General features: G+C 46.5%; 2 non-coding genes across 2 annotated transcripts; both read right to left on the bottom strand.

Annotated features, from left to right (window-relative positions):
• Positions 1-1,934: 1,934 nt before the first annotated feature.
• Positions 1,935-2,089, bottom strand: LOC126876864 (5.8S ribosomal RNA). Its single transcript, XR_007694580.1, has one exon. It is a non-coding gene; the product is annotated as a 5.8S ribosomal RNA (ribosomal RNA).
• A 3,210-nt stretch (positions 2,090-5,299) lies between these two features.
• LOC126876877 (small subunit ribosomal RNA) lies at positions 5,300-7,222 on the bottom strand. Its single transcript, XR_007694593.1, has one exon. It is a non-coding gene; the product is annotated as a small subunit ribosomal RNA (ribosomal RNA).
• Between the last annotated feature and the right edge of the window lie 2,778 nt (positions 7,223-10,000).

The raw sequence follows: 10,000 nt of genomic DNA, 5'->3' as shown, positions 1-10,000 counted from the left end.
CAACGTCACGACGCGAAACGAAAATTCGTTCGTGTCGTGTTTTGCGTAGACTCGTAGAAAACGAAAGCTCGGAAAGATTCGGTGCGAGAGAAGGTGGTGTGTGTGTGTGTATTTCTCTGTGCGAAAATCGCCTCAAAGAGAAAAAAAATTCGAATAGAAGGAGAACACTCTCTATTCGATATACAATATATATGTATGTATGTATGTACGAGCGTTTTATGCATCTCGCCAAAGTGCCAAACTTCGTTCGTCGTATCATGTTCGAGCTAAGACTCACGCAAGACATCCGTGTAACGATCGTCCGGTTTTTAACGTCCGTCCTCTTTTTCTCCTACAGCCGTTTCTCTTCTCTCGACGATTCCAGCGGTTCCCGGTACGGGAACTCACGCAAGTGAAAAAGCGAGCGAGACGTACCGTCGGGTGGGTGTGTGTGTTCGGGGACTGGACGACCGGCGCGACGTTAGGATGCGCGGTCCAGCGATAGACGACGAAGAGGCATGGGATGACCAACACTCTCTTTTCTCTATTCTCGAAGCGTCGAATTGCCATAAAAAAAAAATCACACGCGCGCACGACATAGTCGTACGCGCGTGTATACCTCGTCTCTCTCAAAGTTTTTTTCTCGAGCCTCGCCAAAGGGGATCGTCTTCTTCCTCGTCTACGATCTCTCCGACGACGACGACCGTACGAACAACTTCGTAACGGACTCACATGCGCATCTTCCTCGGGTACAGAAACGCTGCGGAAAACACCTCGAGCTTGTAGTTACAGCAGCACCCGTGTATAGCCGATCTTAGACACACGCTAGTTCGCACACGCGTTACATATATAATATGTAAGATTTCCGACGAACGTGGCTTTTCGGGAGCCAGGCGCGCGGGCAGAGAGATACACGACGACGGGGAAAATTCGTCCCGATACGAGTACGTGTACTCTCCGATCTCCGCGCGACGCTGGGGATCATACCTCCCTAAGTCGTCAGAGCGCTCGAAGAAATCTCGCGTGTGCGTTCCCGGATCTACGGCTGATACTTTCGGGGCTTGTAAAAAAGCACAGAGCGTGTAAAACGCAACGACGACCCATCGATGCGACGGTCCTCGTTGTTGTCAGTCGCTTTCGCGAAGAGACGGAGTGGGCATTCGATCCCTGGGGCTGTACGAGAGTCTTAAGAAAAGACGGTAGATTATGGCAAAGTTTCGCACGCCATCGAGTTTAGGTTTTTTTTTTGGTTCTCTCTTCTCTCCTCTCTCGACCGAGTTCCCATATTTGCTTTCTCTCTCAGTCTCGCCAAATATAATATTCTTTTAAGACGACGTCGGGGGCGCGGACCTTCGTGCGTCGAACACCGGCAAACGTAGCATATATCGCCTGATATGAAAAAAAAATCGGTCACGAGGAGAACACTACGAGTATATACGTTCGATAACCGATACACGAAGCGGTGCATAAGCGGGCGGTCGCCCTCGTAAGGACGACTCACGACGCCGCGAGCACTCACGCAGGTCCGTGACCGGTTCTCTCCGCTCTTATTCGTATCCCTTCGTATACCTTCGTCCGACTCTGAAACGTTCTCTTATAATTTTTAAGAAGAACGACGGCGGGTTGTCAAGGCAAGAAGGGACAGAGAGAGACAGAGGTAGAGTTTCGTAGTCTCCCGTGAACACGATAGATTATATATCGAGCATGCGTACGACTTGCACGGTCTCTGCACGACCGCGACGAACGCCGACGAGCGTCCAACAATCGCTCGTACGTCGCGTATGTTCTCTCCGTCCGCTCTTATTCGTATCCTCGTTCTTGTACCTTCGTCCGACTCTGAAACGTTCTCTTATATAAAGAAGAACGACGGCGGGTTGTTAAGGCAAGAAGGGACAGAGAGAGACAGATACGGAGAGTAACGATACGCAACGCAAGCAGTCTTAGGTTTACGTGAGCAACCCTCAGCCAGGCGTGGTCCAGGAATTGTATCCGTGGACCGCAATGTGCGTTCGAAATGTCGATGTTCATGTGTCCTGCAGTTCACACGTTGACGCGCAATTAGCTGCGTTCTTCATCGACCCACGAGCCAAGTGATCCACCGTTCAGGGTAATCTTTTATAAATTTACAACAGTTCAATACTCAAATGTACTCTTCTCGGTTCTAGCGAAGCCGAGTTCCGTCACGTTCGACCAACGGGAATCGAACGCGCAGAAGTCGCCATAGGATTGACGACACAAAAACGTTCGAAAAAAAAGAAAACGACGAACGCGCGAAGATACGCGCGTTCGCCGGCCGGGCGTAAAGTACATTATGATATATAACAACCATCGAGATCGAAGCTCCGTTCGTCAGGAAACGACGGGGATATATACACCCGATTCTGAATCCTCTGTACAGCACACGATCTCGCGAACGAGTAAGCACGGTGGCTAGCCCATGTTATATATGTGTTTGATTCTACTCTCTCGTCCAATTATTCAAGAAACAGCGCGCGTGCATCTCTCCATCGTTCGGGTGATAGTAAAGATTCGATGGGATTCGCGCGGCCGTCCGCCTCGAGCGGTCTTTCGTCCCAATATCCAGAAGCAGAGTTTGAAAAACTCTAGCGACGGCACGGGTGTCCGACTCACGACATCGAGGTTTCGAAGCCGGCGATCCCCTCCGAACGGATGGCGACCACGCGACCGACTGAAAGCATGAAAAATCGACGAAAGATAGAACACATCTCCGTTCGGGTGGTGTTTTTTCTTTAAAAAAAAAAAAAAAAAACAAAAATTCGATGGGACTCGCAGCCATCGTCCTCGCGCGGTCTTTCGTCCCGATATCCAGAAGCAGAGTTTGAAAAACTCTAGCGACGGCACGGGTGTCCGACTCACGACAACGAGGATAGACAGCCGGTCCCCTCCGAACGGGTTATGCGACGATAAACTCGATGAAACTTTAGTCTCGTTCAGGTAGTGTGTGTCTTGTAAATCAAAAATTCGATGGGACACGCATCCATCGTCCTCGCGCGGTCTTTCGTCCCAACATCCAGAAGCAGAGTTTGAAAAACTCTAGCGACGGCACGGGTGTCCGACTCACGACAACGAGGATAGACAGCCGGTCCCCTCTGAACGGTATATTATATATGAGATGATAGACGACAAACTGGATGAAACTTTAAGTCTCGTTCAGGTAGTGTGTAAATCAAAAATTCGATGGGACTCGCATCCGTCGTCCTCGCGCGGTCTTTCGTCCCGATATCCAGAAGCAGAGTTTGAAAAACTCTAGCGACGGCACGGGTGTCCGACTCACGACAACGAGGAAAGACAGCCGGTCCCCTCTGAACGGTATATTATATGAAACTTTAAGTCTCGTTCAGGTAGTGTGTAAGTCAAAAATTCGATGGGACTCGCATCCGTCGTCCTCGCGCGGTCTTTCGTCCCGATATCCAGAAGCAGAGTTTGAAAAACTCTAGCGACGGCACGGGTGTCCGACTCACGACAACGAGGATAGACAGCCGGTCCCCTCTGAACGGTATATTATATATGCGATGATAGACGACAAACTGGATGAAACTTTAAGTCTCGTTCAGGTAGTGTGTAAATAAAAAATTCGATGGGACTCGCATCCGTCGTCCTCGCGCGGTCTTTCGTCCCGATATCCAGAAGCAGAGTTTGAAAAACTCTAGCGACGGCACGGGTGTCCGACTCACGACAACGAGGAAAGACAGCCGGTCCCCTCTGAACGGTATATTATATGAAACTTTAAGTCTCGTTCAGGTAGTGTGTAAGTCAAAAATTCGATGGGACTCGCATCCGTCGTCCTCGCGCGGTCTTTCGTCCCGATATCCAGAAGCAGAGTTTGAAAAACTCTAGCGACGGCACGGGTGTCCGACTCACGACAACGAGGATAGACAGCCGGTCCCCTCTGAACGGTATATAATATACATTATGCGACGGTAGACGATCAACTAGACGAAACTTTAGTCTCGTTCAGGTGGTGTAAAAAAAATTCGATGGGATACGCACGCACGGCTGTCGTCGTCCTCGAGCGGTCTTTCGTCCCAATATCCAGAAGCAGAGTTTGAAAAACTCTAGCGACGGCACGGGTGTCCGACTCACGACATCGAGGCTTCGAAGCCGGCGGCGTTCCCCTCTGAACGAACTTCGGCTAGACTAGTTACGAATCGTTGCTACACATCGTCTTCATCGTCGTCGTCGTCGACATCGACATCATCATCATCATCATCATCATATCATCATCATCATCATCATCATCGGTCATCGTCGCATAGCGGGCCAACATCCACGCGATGCGTCTTCGTTCTAGGTTACCCGATCCACGAGTATGTTACACGTGGTTTCGTTATTTCGAACGAAACGACATACGAAGAGCACACGCCCTTTGGGTAGGAAGCACGTTTCGAGAACGACGAGAGTTTCGATGAAAGAGACGAGAGAAGTCGACGCAGAAGGTATCCATGGATCTTCGAAGAGAACCTTCGAAGATGTATATCGGTATCCTTTCGCTCTGCGCGACTCGCTACAAGTTCTTTCGCTCTCGTCGACTCGTTCTAGACGCTTCGTTCGATCCCAAAGAGGAGTCTTCGATATGTCCCGTTGCTAGGAGGAGAACAAACGCAATACAGACCACGAAACATAGAAGAGAATAGGCGAGCATGATCACTCCGACACGAGGCACTTTAGAGATTTTCTTATTAGTTTGCATGGACTTTTATATTTCGTTTGTACGGTTTCCACGATGCAAATACGAAATACGAGATCGTGACGGCGGGTCTTTCTGTGTACGGCCTCTCGCAGGCGCCACGACTGCATTTCTCTTTACACCTGGTTTCCATCGTAATTTTTTCGTTTGATATCGAGCCTTAACTTTTGTTGGCTCTTTCGAAGCTAGAGTTCCCTTTTATTAGAATTTCATATATATATATATATATTATATGTTATATGTTTTATTTCGGAGACGGCGGGTCTTTCTGTTTACGACCTCACGCAGGCGCCTCGAATAAGTTTCATTCGCATTTCGTTTTTATACTTGTATATATATATCTCTTCATCCCGATGATCGAGAGAGAGTGCCACCTTCTCTTCGTATAATTCCGTAGCTGGAGGGTCGTCTCCTCCTTAAGAATATTTCTATTCGTGCCAACGGAGGTTGCCAAGCTCCCTGGCGTTTTCGTTTGTTAAAGTATATAGCTTGTTAATACGTCGTATATACTTTCGTCGATACAGGAGGAGTACGGCTCCTTACCGACCATTGTGATATATATTTCATAGTTTTTATATGTGTTCAAGTCAAATTCTTTTGGTATCGTATCGTTAATGATCCTTCCGCAGGTTCACCTACGGAAACCTTGTTACGACTTTTACTTCCTCTAAATGATCAAGTTTGGTCATCTTCCCGGTAACATCGGCAATGCTTATCACATTGGCCGCGCACCAGTCCGAAGACCTCACTAAATCATTCAATCGGTAGTAGCGACGGGCGGTGTGTACAAAGGGCAGGGACGTAATCAACGCGAGCTTATGACTCGCGCTTACTGGGAATTCCTCGTTCATGGGGAATAATTGCAAGCCCCAATCCCTAGCACGAAGGAGGTTCAGCGGGTTACCCGGGCCTTTCGGCCAGGGAAAACACGCTGATTCCTTCAGTGTAGCGCGCGTGCGGCCCAGAACATCTAAGGGCATCACAGACCTGTTATTGCTCAATCTCGTGCGGCTAGAAGCCGCCTGTTCCTCTAAGAAGATTTGTTTGTACGTTGGTAGTAAAAACCCACCGACCGAAGCCGGGGGCCTTCGAGATACCATAAGTTACGTCTATTTAGCAGGCTAGAGTCTCGTTCGTTATCGGAATTAACCAGACAAATCGCTCCACCAACTAAGAACGGCCATGCACCACCACCCACCGAATCAAGAAAGAGCTATCAATCTGTCAATCCTTCCGGTGTCCGGGCCTGGTGAGGTTTCCCGTGTTGAGTCAAATTAAGCCGCAGGCTCCACTCCTGGTGGTGCCCTTCCGTCAATTCCTTTAAGTTTCAGCTTTGCAACCATACTTCCCCCGGAACCCAAAAGCTTTGGTTTCCCGGAAGCTGCCCGCCGAGTCATCGGAGGAACTTCGGCGGATCGCTGGCTGGCATCGTTTATGGTTAGAACTAGGGCGGTATCTGATCGCCTTCGAACCTCTAACTTTCGTTCTTGATTAATGAAAACATTTTTGGCAAATGCTTTCGCTTCTGTCCGTCTTGCGACGATCCAAGAATTTCACCTCTAACGTCGCAATACGAATGCCCCCATCTGTCCCTATTAATCATTACCTCGGGGCTCCGAAAACCAACAAAATAGAACCGAGGTCCTATTCCATTATTCCATGCACACAGTATTCAGGCGAAGGTAGCCTGCTTTAAGCACTCTAATTTGTTCAAAGTAAACGTATCGGCCCACCTCGACACTCAGTGAAGAGCACCGCGATGGGATATTAGTTGGACCGCCCGCGAGGAGCTAAGCCCACCGATAGGACGTACCACATAATGCCAGTTAAACACCGCGAGCGGTGAACCGACACTGTGACACACAGATTCAACTACGAGCTTTTTAACCGCAACAACTTTAATATACGCTATTGGAGCTGGAATTACCGCGGCTGCTGGCACCAGACTTGCCCTCCAATTGGTCCTCGTTAAAGGATTTAAAGTGTACTCATTCCGATTACGGGGCCTCGGATGAGTCCCGTATCGTTATTTTTCGTCACTACCTCCCCGTGCCGGGAGTGGGTAATTTGCGCGCCTGCTGCCTTCCTTGGATGTGGTAGCTGTTTCTCAGGCTCCCTCTCCGGAATCGAACCCTGATTCCCCGTTACCCGTTACAACCATGGTAGGCGCAGAACCTACCATCGACAGTTGATAAGGCAGACATTTGAAAGATGCGTCGCCGGTGCTAGATGACCATGCGATCAGCACAAAGTTATTCAGAGTCACCAAAACAAACGATGGACGGACAGACGAGCCATCCGCCACCGATTGGTTTTGATCTAATAAAAGCATTCCTACCATCTCTGGTCGGAATCTGTTTGCATGTATTAGCTCTAGAATTACCACAGTTATCCAAGTAAATGTAGGTATGATCTAAGAAACCATAACTGATTTAATGAGCCATTCGCGGTTTCACCTTAATGCGGCATGTACTGAGACATGCATGGCTTAATCTTTGAGACAAGCATATGACTACTGGCAGGATCAACCAGGGATCTTATTCGTATAACAATTCTTATAAATTTCGTTTAAGTTCTCTTCGTGTCGTAGGTGGGACGTAAGCACCGTACGACGAGACTTTTCGTTCTTAAGATAGATATATCTATAAAATATATCTCCTAGCGACGTTCGAGATACACCCATAGTTCAGTAATAATCTTCGAACGCCGCTCGCAGCCACTTTGTAATTCTCAACTCCACCTCCTCTCTTCTCTCTCTCTCTTTCTCATAGTCTTATATAAAATGTTTAGAATCGTACTTCTAAAGGAACATTTCCATAATGCTGTCTTCGTGTAAAAAGACTTATTAGAATATCTTAGCGGTAAAGCACGTATACGCACCTCACGCTGAACGAACAAGCGCGTATCCCAGTGCGTCGCGCTGGACATACCGTAAGAATATTCTTTCAATCGGTAGAACATTTTCGGCAGAAGACATACTACGCAAAGATAGTACGCTCCTACCGCCTCATCGGATACTTCTGCGAAAGCAGAAGTTTTTATAGAAAGCAGACGGTTATACTCTTTTTCATGAATCGATGCTCAGTTAGTACAAGCACACACGCATCTAACAATTTTTGTTAGAATACGTACACACAGGTCACCAGCTTCCCGACTCAGGGGAACCTTGCCACGATATTTGGTCATTACGTCCAGGACAGCGACCCGCGGCGCAGCAGTGTAGAGAAAAAACCAGAACGAGAACGGAGGAACAGTCGAGAAATAGCGTAAAATACACTAAGACTCGAGGAGCGGTGACTGAATTCTCAACCGAGGCCGTAGAATAGCCACGCGCTCAACGCTGTTCCGACCGAACCGTCCGGCTCGACGTCTCTCTTATAGATACGAAAGCGCCAGCCGGAAGGCCGGCGCCGGCCGGGCTAGCGGCCGCGCGCTTACGGTGCAAAACCTCCGTAGCAACGTACCGTTCGGAAGGGACGCTGGAACTTAGTCTCGCGAACGCTCGATCACTACTATACAAAGCCAATATCCAACCATCGAAATACATTACCAGACGTTTTATTAACATAATAGAAATGCATTTTTACCAAAAAATTAATTTTTTTTTTCACCGAAAAATTGCATCAGTAAACATACTCTTTTATCGAATACGGACAAAAAATAAGTTTATAATCAATTACAATACGTTAAAATAAGTAGAAATATGCAAAAAAATATATACCTTGTAACGTTAATTAACGAAAAAATTAGAAAAATATCCCAGTCGTGTCAGTTCGACGAACGCTAATTTTTTGAAAAAATCGATAAAAATGTTTAATCCCGACGTATTTAATAGAGATAGAACGATTCCCGTAAAAAAATTTATACCTTGTAACGCTTTTTAACGAATAAACTCGAAAAAACTTTTTCGCCCTCGGAATTTTTCTAAGTCCCAACGTACCGGCTCGGAATTTTTCTATGTTCCAACGACCGGTCGTGTCGGTCCAAACGTTTTTATATCCGTCTGCCGACGATATAAACGCTTAATCCCGACGTATTTTATCGAGTTATAACGATTTCTTGAAAAATATTCGTACGTTATAACGCTTTTTAACGAATTAATCGAAAAAGAGTGTTCGGTCCGAAAATTTTCTAAGTACGAACGACCGGCCGCATAGGTCCGTTTTTAAAAATCGTTCTCGGACGGAAATAAACCATTAATCCCGACGTATTTCGTCGAGTTACGTCGATTTATGCAAAAAAATTCATACCTTGTAACGCTTTTTAACGAATAAACTCGAAAAAACTTTTTCGCCCTCGGAATTTTTCTAAGTCCCAACGTACCGGCTCGGAATTTTTCTATGTTCCAACGACCGGTCGTGTCGGTCCAAACGTTTTTATATCCGTCTGCCGACGATATAAACGCTTAATCCCGACGTATTTTATCGAGTTATAACGATTTCTTGAAAAATATTCGTACGTTATAACGCTTTTTAACGAATTAATCGAAAAAGAGTGTTCGGTCCGAAAATTTTCTAAGTACGAACGACCGGCCGCATAGGTCCGTTTTTAAAAATCGTTCTCGGACGGAAATAAACCATTAATCCCGACGTATTTCGTCGAGTTACGTCGATTTATGCAAAAAAATTCATACCTTGTAACGCTTTTTAACGAATAAACTCGAAAAAACTTTTTCGCCCTCGGAATTTTTCTAAGTCCCAACGTACCGGCTCGGAATTTTTCTATGTTCCAACGACCGGTCGTGTCGGTCCAAACGTTTTTATATCCGTCTGCCGACGATATAAACGCTTAATCCCGACGTATTTTATCGAGTTATAACGATTTCTTGAAAAATATTCGTACGTTATAACGCTTTTTAACGAATTAATCGAAAAAGAGTGTTCGGTCCGAAAATTTTCTAAGTACGAACGACCGGCCGCATAGGTCCGTTTTTAAAAATCGTTCTCGGACGGAAATAAACCATTAATCCCGACGTATTTCGTCGAGTTACGTCGATTTATGCAAAAAAATTCATACCTTGTAACGCTTTTTAACGAATAAACTCGAAAAAACTTTTTCGCCCTCGGAATTTTTCTAAGTCCCAACGTACCGGCTCGGAATTTTTCTATGTTCCAACGACCGGTCGTGTCGGTCCAAACGTTTTTATATCCGTCTGCCGACGATATAAACGCTTAATCCCGACGTATTTTATCGAGTTATAACGATTTCTTGTAAAATATTCGTACCTTCTAACACTTTTTAACGAGTTATTTGGAGGGGATCTTTCGGCCTTTTCGTAGCAGTGCGAAAAAATTCTAAGTTCCAACGTCCCGG

Source organism: Bombus huntii, unplaced genomic scaffold (assembly GCF_024542735.1).
Source record: "Bombus huntii isolate Logan2020A unplaced genomic scaffold, iyBomHunt1.1 ctg00000101.1, whole genome shotgun sequence".
Lineage (NCBI taxonomy): Eukaryota > Metazoa > Arthropoda > Insecta > Hymenoptera > Apidae > Bombus > Bombus huntii.
This window is presented reverse-complemented; position numbering and strand designations above follow the sequence as displayed.